Source organism: Pantherophis guttatus, chromosome 2 (genome assembly GCF_059756535.1).
Source record: "Pantherophis guttatus breed Tessera chromosome 2, ASM5975653v1, whole genome shotgun sequence".
NCBI classification, from domain to species: Eukaryota; Metazoa; Chordata; class Lepidosauria; order Squamata; family Colubridae; genus Pantherophis; species Pantherophis guttatus.
This window is the reverse complement of record NC_142064.1, coordinates 22,748,836-22,772,502: the sequence shown is the minus strand read 5'-3', so window position 1 is coordinate 22,772,502 and position 23,667 is coordinate 22,748,836. Positions and strand designations below refer to the sequence as shown.

Genomic DNA, 23,667 nt, shown 5'->3' with positions numbered 1-23,667 from the left:
ATTGTAAATTTTTTTTTTTTTTTACTACTTAACCCCCCCCCCCCGCTTGTCCGCTATTTTTTGGAAGCAGACCTGGCAACCCTAGGCACATGGGGACTCCTGGAAGGGGCGGTTCGCCCGAACTGGCCCAACCAGCTGAATCCCACCACTAGTAGGGAGTAAGACAGAAAAAAACAGCAGCCTGCCTAGGTTTTACAAATATATCTGCAAAAATGGGACATATACAAAGGGGCCCAACACATGTAAAAGCTATGGCAAGGTTTCAATCATATTATGATAGCTGCCATCTTGATCCCCACCATTATCCCATACACACTCTAGTTCCACAAATATTTAGGCTAGAGAGGAACATATAAACTTGAAAGAGGGAGTCAGCAAATTTCCTTTTGGGGGGAGGAGGAAGATAATTTTTTTCAAATAAACTGAGCTGGGAATAATCTTCTAAGGCCCGTATTCCAAGAATTATCTTGATACTAACATTGTTGGTGATAGTGAAATTAATACGTGTCCCAAGGAGCAGCTACCTCTTCACCACTGTATCACTGCAGTTATAGAAAAGAGAAATCATTTAGATATGCTGATTATAATCAATATATAAATATATCTGCTGCTCTAAAAAAAAAAAAAAACCAGACACTTCTGGCCCTTAAAAATGTTTATGGCACAAGGTTTTGTGAACTATGCCCCACAAAGAAGAAACCGGTACTCAGGGCGGAGAATGAATGTAAAATATATCACGATTTCACTTGCAGAAAGCTTACACAGAGGACAAAGTTGGCACAAACTTTTGCCCTTTCTACACTTTGCATTTTTCAGTGCTGTCGCTGAATGTTCCTGCTTTTGTTCTGCTTATCTTTCAGTATATAAAAAGAAATCCACAACGCGTCTTTTTTCAAAAACAAACAGGATGAAAGGTAAATACAGGGCGAATTCACACTTTCTTTTTCGCCTATCGCCAGTGCAGGCCATTCACTGCTTCCTGTGTATAGGAATGGAGGGTGTTGCCTTTGTCCCACCCTAAATGCACTTCTTGACTGTGTTTTCCAGCTTGGATTCAAAATTGCTGTTTTCTAGCTTGAGATATGGGGAGCCCTCCAGAGCAGGAGTGGGTTCTATTTACCTTTACTACTGATTCGCAACAGGATCGCGAAGGGGGGAAGGATATTGCAAAATTTCCATTCCCACCCCACTCTGAGGCCAGCCAGAGATGATTCTCTGAACTATTCAAAATTTCCGCTACCGGTTCTCCAGAACCTGTCAGAACCTGCTGGATTTCACCCCTGCTCCAACACTGATAGTTTTTAAGAAGATGTTGGATAACCATTGGTCTGAAGTGGTGTGGGGTTTCCTGCCTAAACCGGGGGTTGGACTAGAAGACCTCCAAGGTCCCTTCCAACTCTGTTATTCTGTTGAGACAGAAGTTCCTTGAGGATGGGCTCCAGCACAAGACTGGAAACTCAGAAGACTCTGGTCCCGGTGACTGGCCCAGATCAGATCCTTCAACAAATTAGGTCTGAAACCTCTGAGAGGGGCTATCAAGGAAAGCAAGCAGCAGAATATTTTTTTTTCCTGTATACTTTGTATTATTTGAACTTTTTTCTGTAGAGATGGTCTTCAACTTATGTCTGGTCAGTAAGCAATTGAAGTTACACTGGACCCTGCAAAAGCTACTTATAACCTGAATTCCAAGTTGCAACAGACAGGGGCACCTCCAATCACATATTTGGTACCTGAAAACCAGCCTGTATTTATGGCCATTTGTAGCACAAATGTGACAGTGATTTATCATGTTTTTGCATTTACTTCTGGTTTCCGGCAAAAAAAAAAAAACATCCCATAGTGGACAATGGTTTCACTTAACAACCCTGGTATTCACTCTAAGATTGTTGGAAGGAAGGTCATGAAATTGGGTGGAACCACCTGATGACCTGCTTAATGATGTCATGGTTTACATCTATAATTGTGGGCTCAGCCCTGGTCATAAGCCGAGGACTATCTGTATATAGTTTGTTTTTAATAGTTTGGAATAATATAATTAAAAAAAAAAAACAACCTCATCAGAATCGAGCTGGAAGGGACCTTGGAGATCTTCTAGTCCAGTGTTTCTCAACCTTGGTAGCTTGAAGATGGGTGGACTTCAACTCCCAGAATCTCCCAGCCAGCAGCGCTGGCTGGGGGATTCTGGGAGTTGAAGTCCACCCATCTTCAAGCTTCCAAGGTTGAGAAACACTGTTCTAGTCCAACCCACTGCTCAAGTAGGAGACACTATACCATTTCAGACAGTTGGCTGTCCAGTCTTTTCTTAAAAATCTCCAGTGATGAAGCATCCACAACTTCTGCAGGCAAGCTGTTCCACTGGTTGATTGTTCTCACGGTTAGGAAGTTTCTCCTTAATTCCCGGTTGCTTCTCTCCTTGATTGGTTTCCATCCACTGAAAACTAATCCATCCTTCTGATGCTTTGGAAAATAAGTTGAACCCCCTTTTTCTTTGTGGCAGCCCCTCAAATACTGGAGTACTGCTATCATGTTGTCACTCCTAGTCCTTCTATTCCCTAGAATAGCCATACCCAGTTCCTGCAACCATTCTTCATCTGTTTTTGTCTCCAGGCCCTTCATCATGTTAGTTGCTCTTCTTTGCACTTTTTGCAAAGTCTCAACATCTTTTCTGTAATGTGGTGACCAAAACTGGATGTAGTATTCCAGGTGTGGCCTTACTAAATTCTAGTCCAGATTGAACCCCAGGCCAGCCCCATTGCCCACCCATTGAACTCTGGACTAGAACTTCTGAGATTGTCTTAAGAAACATATGGAAGCAGCATGGGAGACATACAGCTTTAGGCTGCAGTGCAAAAATACACTGGGAATATTCCAAGAATGCTCTGGTCCCACCCACCCACCCCACCCCACAACTTTTTCTGGGCCAAAAGCCCCAACACAGAATATGAGAGGTATGAAAAAGATCAACCCCATCTCTCAATAGGCAGCTGGTGGGACCAGGATGAAAACTTAATTTTATGTTGTAGGAAGTTAGCACCCACCCCTTTCCTAGAAGAATGAAATATTTTAGGAAATATTAAAAAGTTTCCCTGGATGAGAAATGGAGAAGCATGTTTTAAGGACGAAGCAGCTCCTGCCCCCCCCCTTTGTCAATGGACCATCATCTGCAACACAATAGGACCCATCTAGCAACAGAAACTCCCCACATGGCACCTGGGAAGATTACATCAGCCAGCAAGGCTAGCTAAGACCCCCACCCCCTGGGAGTCTGACAACCAATCAGGATACTCTTTCGGGGGCCCAGGAAGTTCAAAGCCAGAGAGGGCATAAAACCAGGGGACTTGCTGCATCTCGCCCCTTTTCTGTTCAGGAACTCAAACCATGTGATCCTGTCCACCATTAAACCATCTTTCCAAGCAGTCTCCATGTTTCCAGTGTCTTTTTCCTCCCACTTGGAACTGAACCCAGAAGGATAATTCTTCTAACAATGTAAGGAGCCTTGGTAGTACAATGGTTTAAAGCACCCTGTTATTAAGACCAGCTGCCTGCAATTACTGCAGGTTCGAATCTCGCCAGGCTTAAGGTTGACTCAGCCTTCCATCCTTTCTAAGGTAGGTAAATTGAGGACCCAGTTTTTGGGGGCAATAAGCTGACTTTGTATGAATATACAAAAGGATGAAGGCTATTGCTTAGCACATTGTAAGCCGCCCTGAGTCTCCGGAGAAGGGCGGCATATAAATCAAAATAAAAAAAAATGTTATTAAATTTATATTAAAATTAACTATATTAGCAAGGTTAGTGTGTAATCATAAGGCAAACATGGAGCGGGAGGGAGAGAGATAAAGCACGTTCAACAGGATTATTTTCAGCATTTTTGCATTTCAGCTGAAGGAAACAATTACTTTCTTAAATTCTGATCATCTGAGATTTCGGTTAAAACGTCTGCTGAAATGAACGTCTGTGTATCCCGTCAATGAAGGGTACTGCTAATCTGGTAAATGATAATAAATGCAAACCCATGCACTAATATCAAGGCTAATGACTGCCTTAAAAGAAAGTTAATTACTAAATGCACCGTCTCTGCTTACCATAGAAGCTTTTGCGCCGGGTCCAATTATCTGGATTAATTGTTTCTGCAAGACAGGATGGGAAAGGCTCAGTTGTAAAGCAATCAGAATTCATAAAAGGGCATAATCCTATTTTTTTTTTTTGTCCCTAAAGCAAATCCTTACATCTTACTTCCATGGATTTTTTGACTAAATGGCCAGACTGAAAGCCTTCCTCCACTTTATTTTATTCCAACCAATTACTAATTAGTAGCTTTCCCAATTCTGTAAAACTCGTGCAAGCTTTTGTTACCTTAAAGCTTCTAGAATCTACAGCCACTTGATTTACTCCAATGATTGCACATTTTAGAATTCCGTGGGTCAGAATCAGCACCCTGTCCTCACCAGCCTCTTTTTCTATGTCCTAAATTCAGCACCAACTCACAGAAGCAGGATCTGCCACCTATTTTGGCTAAACATAAATAAATAAATAAATAAATAAATAAGATTCATAAGCTTTTGGATAACCTTTGCACATCCAAAACAGAAAACCAACACGCACAAATATCCAGTTGCTATGATTGCCACCAAATGCAGTTCCAGAATTTTTTTAAAAAAATGTCCTACCCATTCATTGCAATCTACTTTTCCAATAAGCATTCCTGCCAGCCAGGAATGGTGTACACCAGATGTTTGCTCTTCATTAAGAAATACACTGCTCAAAACAATAAAGGGAACACAAGCAGAAGACATCCGAGATCTGAATGAATGAAATAGCCTTATTAAATACTTTGTTCTTTACATACAGTAGTTTATACACTGCTCAAACAACTAAAGGGAACACAAAACTACTGTATGTAACGAACAAAGTATTTAATAAGGCTATTTCATTCATTCAGATCTCGGATGTCTTCTGCTTGTGTTCTCTTTATTTTTTTGAGCAGTGTATATGAATGTGAGAAAGAAACTTTATTGCAGGTTTGTTGATTTGGAGAATCCCTACGATGCAGTGAATAGGCTTGAATTATGGTTATGTTTTACATAAATATGGCAATGGACCAGTGGTGTGTTTCGATTTTTTTTACTACCAGTTCTGTGGGTGTGGCTTGGTGGGTGTGGCTTGGTGGGCATGGCAGGAGAAGGATACTGTAAAATTTCCATTCCCACCCCACACTCCAAGGAAAGGATACTGTAAAATCTCCATTCCCTCCCCAATCCAGGGGAAGGTTACTGCAAAGTCCCCATTTCCTCCCGATCGGCTGGGACTTGGGAGGCAGAGAATATATGGGGGCAGGGCCAGTCAGAATTTTTACTACCGGTTCTCCGAACTACTCAAAATTTCCACTACCGGTTCTCCAGAACTGGTCAGATTTGGTCTCTGACCGCAATAAAAAGCTTACTTACAGAACCTGCTGAAACCCACCTCTGCAGTGGACATCGATTGCCGAATTCAGTAAGAAAGCTGCATTGGGGAAGGAAAGAAGGCTCGAGAATGGGTCGACACTGAGCTAGGAGTAAGACAGGAATAATGTCCTCGGGTGGTTGAAGAATGATTTTGAGGACATTAGAGGTATGCCAGTTGGGATCTTGGATATATATGTGTTTTGTATGCAGATTATGCTGTGTTCTTGTCTAAGAACCCAAATTATTTGCAGGCCATTAGTTTCAGTGCTACCAGGTTCACCAGACTTTTATTGTAACAACTACAGAAACAGAAGCACCTGCGAGACTGAAAGTGCTTGGAAAGAATGGTGAAGTTTAAAGTTCAAAGTTTTATGGATATGATGGAAGTGAATATAGCAATAGCAATAGCACTTAAGATGTATATACCTCTTCATAGTGCTTTACAACCCTTTTTAAGAGGTTTACAGAATCAGCATATTGCCCCCAACAATCTAGGTCCTCATATGGTTATCACACACACACACACACACACACACACACATATACACAGAGAGAGAGAGATAGTCCTTGACTTACAACCCCAATTAAGCCCAAAATTTATGTTGTTAAATGAGAATTTGTTGAGTTTTGCCCCATTTTACGTCATTTCTTGCCACAGTTGTTAAGTGAATCATTGCAATTGATAAATTAGTAATCTGGTTGTTAAATGAATCTGACTTCCCCGTTGACTTTGTTTGTCAGAAGGTTGCAACAAATGATTACATGATCCCGGGACGCTGCAATGGTCGTAAGTATGAACCAGTTGCCAAGCATCTGAATTTCGATCGCGTGAGTATGGGGATGCTGCAAAGGTTGTAACTGAAAAAAGGGTCATAAGTCATTTTTTTCAAGTGCCGTTGTAACTTTGAACAGTCACTAAATGAACTGTTGTAAATCGAGGACTACCTGTACTGGTAGGCCACTAAAAAATACATTTCTGTATGGCCTAAATGTAATAATATGTAAAATAATTGAGATAGTTCTATAATACTGTGACCTAGATACCTTAAATATCTTTATTTTTAGTTCATTATAGTCATATCATGTGTATTTGTTATCATGTTTTCATTGTATTATTGTTTGTATTATATTTTGGTTTTTATATTTTCCCAGATTAAAAAAAAAAAAGATTTTAAAGAGAAAACAGTGAAAAATGCTTCTTTTTAAAAGCATTAACCCTTTTGGGATAATTTTTTTTCTTTTTGTATGGGATCTGTGTGCTTTCCGATTCAGTAAAGTGACTTAATTTTATCTCTCTGTTCACAACAACAGTGCTATTGGGAGACAAAGTACTGATTGGCTACAGAAAAATATCTCTTGAAAAATAATTAGATTTCAAAGTAATTCTGCTATCACTGCTTTTTTCAATCACCGGGTTGAATGGATCATATGAATCACTCAGCAACATTCAGAAGGATTATAAACCGTTTCATCTCTCCTTAATTGTATAGTATCTATATCACCTTGATAGTAATGGTATCACCTTTTGGGGATATTGAGAAGTCACAAGTTCAGGATTCATAACATTCATGTTTCTGAAGGCTTTATAAATCCATCCTCTGAGATAAAAAGAAACAGAACATATCTTCACAATGGGCTCACTTACATATCAGATTAAGCACGATGCAATTATAAATATGTTAAAAATCAAGTACTATTTTAAATCAGAGAAGCCATGTCTTGGAGTAAAGGCGCACAGTTTTGCAGAATAAAAACCGAGGATAACACGAGGGAAGGTAATCCAGAGATAAAAGAAGATAAAGTCACAGAGACAAAAAAAAAAGCTCTTTTATGAACTGTTTGCAGTCCTAACCATGTCAATCTAATCAAGATCTTTGCCAGAGATTGTAGATTTCTAAAAGTATTAAATTATCCATGTGCTGCAAGAGATCTCTGAAACAATGGCTTCACTGCCCCTTTAGATTTTCTTCCCCCCTCCCCTTTCTGGCTTTGTTTTTATAGGATGCTTTTGATGTTCTTGGTGCCAAACATGCCACCCCCTATTTTGTATCTCCACTTGAGCACTCTGAAGGAAAGGGTGGGATAGAAAAATAACAAAGACAACTTGTTCTTCTGTTAAACTTCTGTCCCACTAGAATAATATGGCACTTCCTTCTCTTCAGTAGACACCATAATGATTTTTTTGTGGTCGCTAAAATGTCTAACTCTTTCAAATAAGAGGAAGTAACCGAAAAGCTGCATTTGCTCCTCTAGGTCAAGGCCCCGATTCACTCAGCTTTCTTGAGAAGAGAACTGCAGCCTGTCCCTTCCATCCAGCTTGCTCCAAACCTAACTCACGGAGGTGGGTTAGAAACAGTTACTCGTGGAGTTGCATGCACGTCAACTGCAGTCCTAATGAATGTTCACTTGGGGACAAGTGAGAAAGAAAAGCAGTCCTAAGTGGGGCTGGCAAATTGACAGAAAACACTGGAGACAATAAAGGACAGAACAGATAAGCTGGGTGAGGCAGAGCTATAAAGGAAGGTGAAGGTTTGATAATAAATCATTCAGTGCCTTTTTCTTCAGCTACTTGGCCAAAGAAAATGCTATGCTGACTGCAATGAATGTGCAATACAAGTTTCTTCTGTTCCTGAAATACAAACTTAACCATTGTTCTCACTAGGCGGAAGAGTCTTTGGTCCTATAGATACAAATCTATAGTGCTTAATATCATTTACTAAAAATGAATTGTGTACTGTGTTCCATATGTAGTCTCACTTATCCTCCAGGTTTCCAGGTCCTCCTCTAAGAAGTCTTGAACCTGGCAGAAGCTTCTCTTAATAGCAATAGCACTTAGACTTATATACCGTTTCACAGTGCTTTTACAGCCCTCTCTAAGCAGTTTACAGATTGTTGCCTCCAACAATCTGGGTCTTCATATTACTGACCTCGGAAGGATGGAAGGCTGAGTCAACCTTGAGCCTGGTGACATTTGAACTGCCAAATTTCAGGCAGCCAGCAGTCTGCAGACGTAGCCCGCAGTACTGCACTCTAACCACTGCGCCACTGTGGCTCAATAATATTAGGTCTAAGACAAAAACTAGATTGAGCTCCAAAAAGTCCTCTTTTTTTTCTATTAGTAACATATTATGTTTGGCTAGATTATCTAATGATGCACTCAAATGTTTGCTTTTATAGGAGATCTACTGGCTTATTTCCAAGATTACAGCAACAGTGAATGAGAAGTGTAGCAGTATCATAGATCCATACCATTAGTAGGGACCCCACAGTTCGTCTCCAACTTCATCGTCCAGAGTCACTGGTTTGAGATAAACAGCTATACAAAATAAACAACAGAAGGAGATCCAATAATAGAGTATCATCTACAGTGCAATTAATAGGAAAGATATATAGGGCACAATATGGATAGTCCTTGACTGTAGTAAACGAGGCTGGAATTACAGATTTAAGTCACTGCGACTGTAGCTCGAGGCATCATGTGAATGGATCTAATTTTTTTTTAAACATTTTTGCCATGATTGTTAAGCAAACACCACTTCTGGCTAATGAATGTTGTGGTTGTTATACAAGTTCATTTTTTCCCAATCAACATTTGGTGGAGGAGAAGGGGGGCAGAAACTGCAAATAAACCCCAGAAACCAGCAAAAAAAGTTGCAAATTGCAGTCACAATATACGGGGGTTTGCTGCCATCATAACTTCAAAAATGGGTTAGACGTAGCTCTGGGGAGGTCCATCCAGTGGTGGATTGCTACCGGTTCTCCCTGGAAATTTTGAGTAGTTCGGAGAACCGGTAAATACCACCTCTGCCTGGTCCTGCCCCCAATCTATTCGCTGCCTCCCGAGTCCCAGCTGATTGGCTAGAAGGAAAAAAAATCAGGGCTCACTTGACAAAGAAGAGAGAGAGAAAAAAAACAAGACACCTTAGCTTTAAATTGAGATGCCAAGAAGCCTCCCAACTGATCGGCTAGAACCGATCCGCTCCTTGTAAACCGCTCAGTGGTGGTAGATTGGCAATTGAGGCCAAGCTGCCTGAAAGTGGTTTCCAATGCTCTCGGTGGTGGCAGAGCGACAAAAAAATGTTTAAACTCTTGCTGTGGCACTTCAAAGGCCGCCCTACAGCTGATCAGCGGTAAAAGGCAGTGTGGTGGTAGACCAGTGCACTCCAAAAACAAATGGGTAGACCGGTACAGCTCTGCAAGCAGTTAAAAGCCTGGTAGACCAGTACCTCTGCTAAATCCTAAAGAATTGCTTGTCACATGACCATGAAACCATGCCCACAAAATAAGCCACACCCATAGAACCGGTAGAAAAAAAAATTTAGAAGCCACCCCTGGGTCCATCATAACCTTGTTGCTATGGGCACATATTTGTGAGAATGGAGGAATAGCCTAGAATGGAAATACACTCAAAATGGTACAAAGGCAAAGCAATATAAGAAATTCTGATCCAACAACAGGTAGTCCTCAATAAATAACTGGTTACTTAGTGACCGTTCAAAGTTGCAACAGATCCTCCCCCCACAAAAAAATACTTATGACCTGGATTCAAAGTTCTGACAACAATCCCTCTCCCACGTTACATGATTGCATTCTGGATGCCCAACAACTGGCCTGCATAAAAAATAAATCCATTGCAGACAACAGATTCATTTAATGATCATGTTATTTGCTTTACGACTTCCATGTTCACTTTATGACCATCACAAAAAATGGAAAGTTGGGTGGGTCCCAGGAGTGCCTTGGCTTACAACCTTCATGACATATGATGGAAATGCCAGGCACCATTACAGTCATAAATTGAGGACTACCTGTAATTAATCCCTGAACATGAATGAGTTCTCTGCCTTCTTCCCCAACTAAGGAGACAATCAACCTCAATTGATTTTCAGAAGAAGCAGGTTAATGAAGCAGACATTTTCTCCTCCAGCTGAAGTGATTTGGATGGATGGATGGATGGATGGGTGGGTGGGTGGATGGGTGGATGGTGGGTAGATGGATGGGTGGATGGATGGATGGGTGCGTGGATGGGTGGATGGTGGGTAGATGGATGGGTGGATGGATGGATGTGTGGATGGATGGATGCATACTTCAGTGTAAATAGCAGAGGGAATGGCCTTGAAGAACAGGAGGAAGGGTTGCTACCTGACCCGAAATCAAGAAAGCAGTAAACATCTCAGACAAGTGCCTCCCTAGTTCACATGAAGATAAAACGACGGAGGAGGGGAAAGTATTAATACATTGCAAAATGTATTAATATAGCTTTACAATAATGTCACAACTTTCCTAATCTAGTATACCTTGAAGGGTGGACAATCAGGAGGAGTTCTGTACTTGCCTCTCAGGTCTACCCTATTTCTAATTCAAGTTCTTTGAATACAGACATCTATTTCCAAAGGAAATGTGTTTATTTACTTAATTATTATCTAGAGAGGAAATTCTGGGGATAGAACAGGGACTTGAAATTCTCTTGAAAATCAAACTGGTGATCTGCCTTTGGCAACCCACGGTGACAGCTGATGAACAAATTGTTCTATGTCGTTTAAAAAGATTCACGTTAACGTTAGAATTCTCTTGAGTAACTGCAGTCTCAAGGAGCTGCAGCACAACAACACTTCTTGTTTCCAACACACTTCTGCACCCCTTGGGCAAAGCTGTTTCCTTGTGAATGAAACACAACACATGCACCATGCAGGATCAGATTTGCTGAACTGTAAGTCTCTTTTCAAATGGTAGTTTAAACAACATTTTTTTTTTAAGGATGTATTAAAAAATTAAAGAGTTTATCAAATTGCCACTACCAGCTAATACTTTCCTTTTCTAGAGTTAAATAACTTACCCGTAAGAATCCAGATGCCCAGGTAGAACTGTGATTTTAGAAATATATTGATATTAGATATCCTTAATCTTATTTTAGGGATGCGGTGGCTCGGTGGCTAAGACGCTGAGCTTGTCGATCAAAAGGTTGGCAGTTCAGCAATTCGAATCCCTAATGCCGTGTAATGGGGTGAGCTCCCGTTACTTGTCCCAGCTTCTGCCAACCTAGCAGTTCGAAAGCACGTAAAAGATGCAAGTAGAAAAATAGGGACCACCTTCGGTGGGAAGGTAACAGTGTTCTGTGCGCATTTGGCATTTAATCATGCTGGCCACATGACCACGGAGACGTCTTCGAACATCACTGGCTTTTCAGCTTTGAAACGGAGATGAGCACCGCCCCCTAGAGTCAGGAACAACTAGCACATATGTGTGAGGGGAACCTTTACTTTTACCTAATCTTACTTTGGATAACCAGGAAGTTTTTTTACATTTGAGAACATTTGAGTTTTCATTTTAAAAGGAAGGTGTTAGTGAATAATAAAAAGAGAAAGGAGACTTCTTATCTTCTTCTGTAAATATTTTATTTGTTCCATTTATATTCCACTTTTCCTCCAGAAGTTCAAGAAAGCATCATAGCAATTCTGTCATCAGAATAACACAACCACAAGGTAAGTTAATTTAAGAGACAGTGAATGGACCAAAATGAGCCCATGGAGCTTCAGGGCTGAGTAGAGATTCAAACTATGAGAGCACTTGATTGGTCTTCTTTGTGCTTATAAAATAGGACTAGTCCTGGTTACTATTTGGTTGGTTCACTCCACAGAATACCAAATTAACCATGTACATACTGGTAGGGAAAAAAAAAAAGATAATCCTTGACTTACAACAGTTCTTTTAAAGACCATTTAAAGCAGGGATTCCCAAACTTGGCAACTTTAAGACTTGTGGACTTCAACTCCCAGAATTCTGCGAGTTGAAGTCCACAAGTCTTAAAGCTGCAAAGTTTGAAGACCTCTGATTTAAAGTTACAACAGGAATGAAAAAAGTGATTTATAACCGTTTTTCACCATTCGCTTGGTTCACTTGATTTACATTCAGATGATTGACAATCGATTCACATTTCTGGTGGTTGCAGTGTTCCAAGGCCTTGTGATCATCTGTTGCAACCTTCTGACAAACAAAGCCAATGGGGAAACCAGATTCACTTAACAACCAGGTTACTAACTTATCAACTGTGGTGATTCACTTAACAACTGTGGCAAGACAGATCATAAAATGGGGCAAAACTCACTTAGCAACATAAATGTTGGGCTCAATTGTGGTCATAAGTTGAGGACTACCTAAATGTCCATAAAGTAACCAGAATTAGTGCTGAGTTTCAACTTTTCTTATCTCCTGGGTCCTCCTTTGACACTTTAACAAGTCCTCTCAATCCCTTGATTCAAAACAAGACAATGCAGCACCTCAATTGGCTCAGGTCTATCACTAGCAAGCTCTCAATGAAAGCATGTTCAGGAGCAATACAGAGTGTACCCCAAGTCGGATCTCATAACACAATCACAATAAGTTTCATGAATTTTATTAATTGGTATTATTTTTCTCAGAGAAAAGGTTACGGTACTTATGAATGTTCAAAAGTCATATGTCCGGCAAGTAAGGAAGCATTTAGAAAAAAATGGTCACCAAATTGAACATATAATTTATACAATAAATTGTCAGGGGTGGGGCTGAGTTTTGGTAAACCCTGTGTGCATAGAATTACTCTAAAATATTTCTTTTTCCTTTATTTTTTGGGGTTTTTAAAAAATGGATATTTTATTTTAAATTAGGAGGAGATTTAGATTTGAGGAAGAGTCCGGAGTTGAAACTAGGTTGAGAAGCTGGGGAGGGACTCTCTATAATCTGTATCAGAGGTGGTATTCAGCAGGTTCTGACCAGTTCTGGAGGACCGGAAGCAGAAATTTTGAGTAGTTCAGAGAACTGGTAAATACCACCTCTAACTGGCTCTGCCCCCATCTATTCTCTGCCTCCCGAGTCCCAGCTGATTGTGAGGAAATGGGGATTTTGCAGTAACCTTCGCTTGGAGTGGGGAGGGAATGGAGATTTTACAGTATCTTTCCCCTGCCACCAAGCCACGCCCACCAAGCCATGCAATGCCCACCAAGCCACGCCCACAGAACCGGTAGTAAACAGTTTTGAATCCCACCACTGATCTGTATGGCAGATATCTTTGGTTCTTCCATTGCAATTTTTTCCCTGTGGAATCCCTATAAAAAACTAAGGTTTCCTTCAGGAACTCAGAATTGGGAGAAAATGTCCAGGAGTGCCACTTAGCAATCTGAACAGGAAGATCCCCCACATAAATACAATCCTGTTACATTTTCTGGAAAAAAAAAAAAAGCTAAGTGTATTATTTCAAGATGAAAGGGGCATTAGACCCCCTTCTCTAACACTATGGACTCCTGACTCCAAAACTGCTGAATTGCACTCTTGATGGCAAGGACAGAATGGGTTTGTAGCTCCAATTTGTTTCCATAGGACTTGAGAGCAGAAAGATTTTCTAGACCTTTGTGTCTTTAAAATGCTTACAGGAAACAGGGGAGCAAGGCTGGGGCAGGAATTGTTACTGAAGAATAGGTTTCCTATATTATCTCAAGGAAAGCATATTTCAAATAAAGACTACGGAAGCGGGGGAACAATTATGGAGCGGAAAGGTCCCACACCATGAAGGCATCCGCTCCTTCCACACTGCCTCCCCCACTGCTCATCAATCATCCAGGCTCATTCTTTGATTAAAGCCAAGGCAAAATATCTCCAGGGAAATCTTGAAATGCAAAACACCTTTCTTTCTTTCTATCTTCTGTGTGGTTCACTGAAAATTTTTTCCTCTCATTTATTATAGCAGCACTTCTTAACTTTCAGAACTTTAAAATGTGTGGACTTCAACTCCCAGAATTCCCCAGGCAGCATGCCGACCGGGGAATTCTGGGAGTTGAAGTCCACCAGGGATGGGTTCTACTTACCTTCACTACTGGTTCGCAATGGGGCCGCGTGAATGCGCAGAAGCATTTTGATGATGTCAGGGTCAGTGGGCGGAGCCCCCCACCGGTTTTACTACTGGTTCTATAGAACCGGTGTGAACCGGGGGCAACCCACCACTGAAGTCCACCCATCTGAAAGTTGCCAAGATTGAGAAGCCCTGCATTATAGCAGTTGTTCTCCTCCTTTTGTAAGTCAGCAGGATTTTCTTTCAGCTACAATCTAGAAAAAGAAGTCCACTGGGTAGTCTCATTTTTATGTGACAATCAACTACCTGTCATGGATGGAGGGCAGATCTCCTGTTCATTTGAGCTGCTTAAATGAAAGAGACTCTTTGTCGCTGCCACTCCTGAGTAACCAGATGCAAATTCCTTTCATGGTTATTTTGATGCCAACTCCAATTGACTCTGGGTGGTTTGCCAAATAAAGAACATAAAAAACAGGAATGTATAACAATATAATAAAGATTATCCAAAAAAAAAGCATTAATTGCAAAATAATTACAGGACAGCAATCAGACTCAATCTCAAATATCATGGATGTAGATATGAGAGCATCCACAACTTTCTAAAAATCTGTCATGTGTCATGGTGGGGTGGGAGATCTTCTGTTTTAGTCCAATGAAGTCCTCTGTATTATTTATTATAGACACATGAGTGATACAATGAGAAAATTGCCTTTACAATGTAAAGGTCTCCTTCTTGGGTATTATGTTTAAAAGATTAACAAATCATCAACCTGCTCCCCCAATGTATATCAAATCAAAGTATATCAAATCAAAGTACCATCTTGACAATCATCCCAAAAGTACTTTTTCAAGAGGCAACTTGGACTTTCTGTTTTTTCTTTGAAGACGTTTTGCTTCTCATCCAAGAAGCTTCTTCAGCTCTTCTTCTCATCCAAGGAGCTGAAGAAGCTTGTTGGATGAGAAGCAAAACGTCTTCAAAGAAAAAACAGAAAGTCCAGTTGCCTCTTGAAAAAGCAATTTTGGGACAACCATGACCTGGGTGACTGAGAATCTCCATAGACATCTTGACAATCAATTTCCCATTAGCAAACACAGTCGGTGTATGCAGTTTCCAATATTGCCCTAAAAGCCATAGTTTGTTTTAGTCATGATTTACCAAGATGATGTCCTCACTCACCCTGTGACATGAAAGTCTGAATGTGTAAATCTGGTTTGCTAAACCTGGAGAAACTCTCCTAAACTTATTTCGCAGTAAGATTAAAAGTTATTTGTCCAGTCATGACCGGGAATTATCCTATATAATTACCGTAAGTCTCCAAGAAGTGCAAAAGGTTCCTAGTATTTATTCCTTTGGCAGTCATTATTTCAAACTTGGGCAGAAGCTCAGCAGAACCTTCCAAGAAGGAGACGTTTCTGCAGGTTCTAACCGTGTTGTGAGTAAAATTGCAAATAATAAAGGCATCAGTCATGCCTTGAAATATGAGATAATAAAATAATAGAATAAGATAGGGAGATGATTCTGTTTATGCTTATGCTTACTTGGGAGCAGTCTACTTAGGTCTCAGAATTAATTTTTTATAAACTATTTATTTAAATTAAATTTAAATTCATGAGAATTTTAATAAATGTGTGACGTTATAAGAAAGTGAAAGTTCTGTTTGTGTTAAGGCATTTGTCCATATTAATTTTTGTTCCTTATTTTTACATTATAAATAGCTTGTCGGGTAATCTGTCCACGTTGCATACGTAGATTGTGATCTGGTTCAGTGAACACACAGCTACATCTATAATGTGATCTTCTTGGGTTTTGGAAGGAATGTTTTATGAATCTAGCCAACTGCCAGTTATGTTATAGCACGTTGAGTGAGCCCAGTCAATCATGGTTTATTCAGTAAATTAATGTTAATTATTTAGCTTGTTGCATGAATGTTATTAGATAGTGGTGACATTGTATGGATAGAATTCAGCTGAAAATAAACGCTTTGTATGTCTACCGTGCATCTTAGAACAATTTGCTCAAAACCGAGATCCACTAAATTTAAATTGTGGAAGATTGCTCCAGGAAGCTGAACAGGTTTGACACTTTAATGCTGACTCGATGCTTAAAACTAGTGAGTCATATAGCCAGCCTTGAAACAGCCTCGTGAGAAACAGCAAGGATAATAATCAGAATTACCTTGATCTCTTCTCTCATCATTCTCTTTTAAAAGCGATGTAAGAAAATTTGCATTTGTGTTATCTTTTGAAGTACAAAGGATCTCTGCTGAAATTCTCATGGATGGAGCATGATGCTCTTGCTTTTCTCCAAGGGGGAGGGATAAGAAATATGACACTCCTAATTTATTATCCTCCTGCTGTCTTTATGGAACTTCTTCAGCCATCAGCTTAACTTCCAATGCTATCATTAGATCTCAAAGAAGACGTCATGTGGGCCTTTTTCAGATTGGGAAGTATGAATAGCCAGGGAGACATCAGAAGAGAGATACCACAGAAAGGTCCATGAAAATGTTGATGTTCAGGAAAGGACAACCAAAGCTCTCTCTCTCTTTTTTTTACATGTGCCCATGGGTGACACACATCTCAAAAAGTCAAGTTCATTGTAGCCCCCACCTCCCTGCCATCTTGATTCCCTCTCCCTGAAGAAGTAGCAGAACCCTTGATAAGATGACACTTGGAATATTGCATCCAGTTTTGGTCACCACGATGTAAAAAAGATATTGAGACTTTAGAAAGAGTACAGAGAAGAGCAACAAAGATGATTAGGGCTAAAACATAGAAAGAACGGTTGCTGGAATTGGGTATGTCTCAGTGGAGGGTTTCAAAAATTTTTACTACTGGTTCTGTGGGTGTGGCTTGGTGGGCGTGGCGTAGCTTGGTGGGCATGGCAGGGGAAGGATACTGTGAAATCTCCATTCCCATCCCACTCCAGGAGAAGGATACTGTAAAATCTCCATTCCCACCCCAATCCAGGGGAAGGTTACTGCAAAATCCCCATTTCCTCCCGATCAACTGGGACTTGGGAGGCAGAGAATAGATGGGAGCAGGGCCAGTCAGAATTTTGACTACCGGTTCTCCGAACTACTCAAAATTTCCACTACCAGTTCTCCAGAACTGGTCAGAACCTGCTGAAACCCACCTCTGGTATGTTTAATGAAAAGAAGAGCTAGGGGTGACACAATAGCACTATTCTAATATCTAAGAGGCTACCACAAAGAAGAGCTTGCTTTCGGAAGTTGTGTGAACTTCATCACTTGAGACTTTCAAGAAGAGATTGGACTGCCATTTGTCAGAAATGGTGTAGGGTCTCCTGCTTGGGCGGCGGTGGGGGGGTGTTGGACTAGATGACCTACAAGGTCCCTTCCAACTCTATTAATCTGTAAAGAGGGGATCAACCCAGTGGTGGGATTCAGCCATTTCGCACCACTTCAGGAGAACCGGTTGTTAACTTTCTGAGCAGTTTGGTGAACTAGTTGTTGGAAGAAATCATTAGGGCAGAGAACTGGTTGTTCAATTACTTGAATCCCACCACTGGGTCAACCTATTCTCCAAAGCACCTGAAGGCAAGACAAGAAACGATGGATGGAATCTCATGAAGGAGAGAACCAACCTAGAACTAAGAAATTTCCTGACAGGGAGAACAATTAATCAGTGGAACCCCTTGCCTCCAGAAGTTGTAGATGTTCCAACACTGGAAGTTTTTAAGAAGACATTTGTCAGAAATGGTATATAGGATTTCCTGCCTGAGCTGAGCAAGGGGGCTGGACTAGAAGACCTCCAAGGTCCCTTCCAACTCTTGTTATTCTGTAACATCCCCTCCCCCCAAACTCTACAAGAAACCCGAATCCAAATTCTCAAGCGCCCCTCCCCCTTAGGCGAGGAGACAAGAGAGAGAGAGAGAGAGAGATAGAGAGATAGAGATAGAGAGAGAGAGAGAGATAGAGAGAGAGAGAGAGATAGATAGATAGATAGATAGATAGAGAGAGAGAGAGAGAGAGAGAGAGAGAGAGAGAGAGAGAGCCTCTCATTTGGAGGTTGAAAAAGCTTTGGGGAAATCTCCGCAGGGCCAACTGGATGTTGGACAGAGGTGGAGCTTCCCCACTTGAGAGAGCTTTGACAGGTCCCCTTGCCCGCTGCGCTTTGAGCCTCATCCAAGACCAGGGATCAGCCAGAGGAGGAGGAGGAGGTTCGGGAGCGATGCCCGGACGGGGGACGAGGCCACTCGGGAAGCCACTTCGGAGCAGGTGAGGTACTTTTTCCTGCGGGGTAAAATCTGCGGGGTAGCCCGAGTTGGAATCCAAAGGGCCAGGCGGGCTTTTTCTCCCGGCGCCTTTTTTCCACCGAGCAGCTTCTGTTGCCCGTCGGCTCGCGGCTCCTCCTCCCCGGGGCCGTAGTCAGGAGTCAATCCCTTTCCATAGGCTGCCGCCGCCGCTCTCCTTGACTGCGCCTTTGCTCGCCCAGCTGCCAGGCCTCTTCGCGGAGCTTCTCCACAGCAGCCGGCGGACGGCGGTGGACAATTTATCCGAGCCCGTCCGCGGCCACGGGGGAGTCCCACAGGCTCTAGCTGGCTTTGAGGGACAGGATTCCCAAGGCTCCCACCCCCTCCTCCCTCCTTCCCTCCCATCCACCCCCCCTTCTTCCCAGGCTTCCTGTTGGGGCTACGTAATCCCGCCACCCGCAGCAAAGCCGAGGCCCGGCCCGCCTGGCATTGCTTTGCGTTATGGACAAGCACGGCGGGAGAATAAAGGAGAAGCGGCGTTATAAGGTGAGGGCTGGTGGGGGGGGGGAAGAGGGGAGGGGGCTTCAAGGGTTTAAGAAGGGTGAAGAGGGGCCAGGAGGGGGTTTAAAGGGGGACGGAGATTTGGGGTGGGAAAAGCCTGGGGATCGCCTGTTTTGGTTTGTTGGTTTGTTGGTTTGTTGGTTGGTCGGCGCGTGGGGCAGCCCCACTCCCCGTGCGATAGATTCCACCGGTTCGTCTCCGGGAGTGAAAACCGGAGTAAAATTAAGACTTGGAGCTGATGTGGAGGAAGCGCTTGGCTCCCCAATCGACCCCCGTTGGAAAGCATTCCTGCGATCCGGGCACCGCTTCCCAAAGCGGGGGGGGGGGGATTCCACGGATTGGGAATCGGATCCCATTCCCTGGGAGAGCTTTGGAAGGAAGGGGGCAATCTAGATGTCCTTCCCCACCCCCACCCCCCCACTCCCGGCTTCCTTCGTTGACGCGTCGGGATCCTCGGAGGTCAAAACTTTTTCACCGGTTCCCAGGGAGATTTCTCTCGCCGACCCTTCCTAGCGCTTTTCCTCCTCCTCCTCCTCCTCCCCCATCTGCGCCTCTTTTCTTAGAAGAGAAAAGGAACTCCCACGCCATCCCAAATATTGTCCCTCGCTGTCCCGGCCAGCTCAGGCGCGATTCCCTGATTTCCCCCCCCCCCCTTAAATGTCACGCCGTCTGGGACATCTCTAAGGCTCGGGAAGGGCTTAAGGTTAGCGCAGATTTCCTTTATTATTATTATTATTATTAAACAAGCGTTTCCGCTGATTTCTGTGAATGTGGTGGATTCCGTAAAGGCGCTCGGTCCCCCTGGGAATTGAGATCCCAGCGGAAAAGTGAAGAGTTTGGGGAAGAAGGGAGAGCGGGGGTGGGGGGTGGGGGTGTTTGCGAATGAAATCGGCTGGTTTCGAAGCGGATTTTGCTTGCTTTCGAGGTAACCGCGGCGATGAATGAATGCGGAGAGGGATTGTTTCTTTCTAGGCTGCGTTGTTCATGTAGGTTGAAGGATCTATCTATCTATCTATCTATCTATCTATCTATCTATCTGTCTGTCTGTCTGTCTGTCTGTCTGTCTGTCTGTCTGTCTGTCTATCTGTCTATCTGTCTATCTATCTATCTGTCTATCATCTCTCTCTCTCTCTCTCTCTCTCTCTCTCTATATATATATATATATACATGCATCTCTCTCTCTCTCTCTCTCTCTCTCTCTCTCTCTCTCTCTCTCTCTCTCTCTCTCTCTCTCTCTCTCTCTCTCTCTCTCTCTCTATATATATATATATATATATATATATATATATGCATATTCTTTCTAGCCAGGTTTTACCTATGTAAACTGAGTTGTTCTGTAGCCCTCAGTTTACGTAGGTAAAACCTGGCTAGAAAGAATATGCACATAAAAGCCTACGAAAAAGAAAAAGACATACATATATGTGTGTGTGTGTGTGTGTGTGTATTGGATTGTGATTTCACTGAACTAGGGCTGCATAGAAATCTTGGTTTACGTAGGAAGAACCTGGCTAAAGAGAAATACATACATACATATACATACATACATACATACATACATATACAGTATTTATATATATGTATTTCTCTTTAGCCAGGTTCTTCCTAGGTAAACCAAGATTTCTATGCAGCCCTAGTTCAGTGAAATCACAATCCACTAGTTTCTAGGCTTTTTTCAGGCAGCCAGCAAGCACCCTGCTGCCCATTGGGAGACCAAGGAGACTAAGCAGCAGGGTGCTTGCTGGCTGCCGGAAAAAAGCCTAGAAACTAGTGGATTGTGATTTCACTGAACTAGGGCTGCATAGAAATCTTGGTTTACGTAGGAAGAACCTGGCTAAAGAGAAATACACATAAAGGCCTAAGAAAAGAAAAGAAAACACACACACACACACACACACAAATATATATGTCTATATATCTTTATCTATAGCTATATCATCTCTCTCTCTCATCTCTCTCTATATCTCTCTATCTCTATATATCATCTTTCTATCTATCTCTATATTTCTCTCTCTCTATCTTTTTGGGGGTCATGGGGCGAGCGTGGGACTGTGTGACACTACAGAAAGTGGGAGGAAGGGAAGAGTGACTCAGATGATTTGTCCTTTCACTTGGGCTCTCCCCTCCCCCCCCATTTTGAGGACTGACGTGATATTGGCAGGATTTGTAGTGAAAGTTATTTGTCTGTGTTCACTGACTGTAGCAAAAGCTGGGGCACTGGATTCCCACATAGTTTTAAAGTCAGTCTCCCTCTCTCCCTCTTCCTCTCCCTCAGAAACATATATTTAGTTATTTTTAAAAGGGGTGGTGAAAATTCTGGCGGATCTCAGCATCAAAACAAATCCTTACTTTGCACATACCTTGCTTTATAAATAAAGATTTATAGGACAAGGCTGTAACAATCAGAATGACTAGAGTCGTGCTTTGAGCTAAGCCTTTCCCTATGATTTATTGAATAAATTGCAACTAGCTAAATTCATGCATTTGGGATTGTAAACTGTGGTTTACAGAAAAAAAACCGCTAGGTTCATATAAGAGGCTAAGCCCCAGGCACAATAGGCTACCATTATTATTACATAGTAGAGGACAGAATTTAAATGGATTGCACTCACAGTACACTCCTTGTTTCTGCATTTTGTTTTTTTAAAAAAATCCAGGCTTAATGAAAATAGCCACTGTTTGAAATAGGCTTCAAGATAAACTAATGGTTAACTTTTAGATTGGCCCTCTGATCAATAATTCATTAAGCTGCAATAAGTGTAGAAGGTTCTCTTTGACATACATAATAAACTACCCTGGGTGTCTTCTCATTTTCTTGATTTGCAACCTAATTTTGGATTATAAAATATATAACCAGAGCTGCAAAGGAACTCCAACTTGGCCTTGGACAATCAACAAATTTAAGTAGCCCAACAGCAACTCTAATTAGAATGAGAATGTGAAACAGCTGGCAGTAATTTTTAAAGGCTTGCACTGAAGTTACACCATTCAGCCTCCGCTTGGAAGCAGGTGAGGTGGTGGGGGGGGAAAGGAGCTGGTTACAACTGCCCAGAGAAGGAAGCTGTTTCAAAGTCTTCCTTGTTCCTAAAAGAACAGAAGACCCCTCAGAGCCTGAATTGAAAGAGGAACTTGAAAAGATGAACCATATTTGCAGGAACATTTAAATTGAAAAGGTAATTCCCACAAAACTTTGATTTCAGACCTGGTAAAACCGGAGCAGTCAATCCTCTGTCCTATAACACATATGGATACCTTCCTTGGTATTTGTTACTTGTAGGTTGTTTGCTCCACTTGATTCTTAGAGTGCTTTAATTTTTTTTGTTTTTAATTAAAAATGAAAATCTGGGTAATTCAAACACTGATTCTAATTTCTAGCAATGCCCCTGGGCCCGGTTGGGATGCTTAGAAAATAGATTTGGTGGGGGGGGGGAAACATACTAAAATAAGAACCAGTAGCATTTATTGGAAGCTTCTTAAAGTAGCTGCAGCTTTTTTGAGGGTGTGTATGTGTCATGTGTGGCTTTGTGGCACAATCCTGGGAAAACCTGGATTAAGGGAAAGGTATTCCTAACAACATAAATGCATTGTATGCATTGTAAAACATTTTTTTATTATTATTTTAAATCTATCTTTTTACTTGATCCTAATTGGGCTTTGTAACTTGGGGCACTAAGGAACATCCTAAAAGGCTTAAGACTGAATATTTTGTGGCTGGCCATGTTTAGCCAACCATTTTGTGAGAATGCCTGCAACATTTGGAAATTTATTGTGGATTGAACATTCGGCTTTGCGTTAGGAAAATGTGGATTGGCACTGTGAACTTTTAGATCATAGTGTATGCTGCATGAAATCTTGAATAAATTTTTTCTAAATTTTCAAAGAAAAACATTTCCTAATTTTTTAAAAAAGCAAACTTTGTTCTCAGAAAATAAACAGTTGCCTAGAATTGATTGATTGATACTGTATTCTACTCTCCCAAATTAATGTTTGAAATTAAATGCATCATAGCCATGCTATAGAGGTGGAAAGGATTTAAGTAGTCCTTCTATAATCATCTGAAGACATTTTAATTAAAATGTTGACAATTTTATATGACTTTCTTGTTTGCTTGCCAGAGAGATTCGGGCTTCTGATTCTTTAAGGAGCTGTTTAAGTCAGATTTCCATATGCAGAGCAATGGATTATGTCAGATAAGATTATTGGTAAATCTTATCTGAATCCTATTCAATATGATTCTTTTCAATATTTTGGAATATATTAAGATAATAGTTACATTTTTTTCTTTTTCTTTTCTTTTAATTAAAAACCAAAAGCTGGGTAATTCAAGCACTGACTCTAATTTATATCAATGCTCCTGGGCCCTGTTGGGATGCTTAGAAAATAGATTTGATAGGGGGGGAAAACATACTAAAATAAGAACCAGTAGCATTTATTGGAAGCTCCTTAAAGTAGCTGCAGCTTTTGGGGGGAGGACATGTGTGGCAAACTAAAAATATGCCACCTTGAGAAGATTTTCTTTTCCAAAACACTATTGATTTCCCTCCTTTTTTTTTTTTTTGAGAATGATGCTTTCTATAACTTCATCTGCATTGATATACTTTTAGTTGTCTATCTTCTCACTTCTG

At 41.5% G+C, this 23,667-nt stretch overlaps 1 protein-coding gene and 1 long non-coding RNA gene across 6 annotated transcripts in view; one reads left to right on the top strand and one right to left on the bottom strand.

The window, feature by feature from the left end:
• Nucleotides 1-440: 440 nt before the first annotated feature.
• On the bottom strand, nt 441-14,424 carry LOC148115047 (uncharacterized). The gene is made up of 3 exons (XR_015732072.1): nt 14,285-14,424; nt 4,086-4,130; nt 441-542 (listed from the first exon to the last, which is right to left on the bottom strand). It is a non-coding gene; the product is annotated as an uncharacterized LOC148115047 (long non-coding RNA).
• LIFR (LIF receptor subunit alpha) overlaps nt 11,877-23,667 on the top strand; it is a 120,517-nt gene continuing 108,726 nt past the window's right edge. Inside the window, exon 1 of one of the 5 annotated variants that reach the window (XM_087885640.1) lies at nt 11,877-11,929. The gene's annotated coding sequence lies outside the window, so the exon portion shown is untranslated. Of the gene's footprint in view, nt 11,930-18,223; nt 18,510-18,542; nt 19,031-19,483; nt 19,749-22,102; nt 22,216-23,667 lie in introns of those variants that run through there. The other 4 variants (XM_034440769.3, XM_034440768.3, XM_087885641.1 and 1 more) reach the window with 4 other exon arrangements.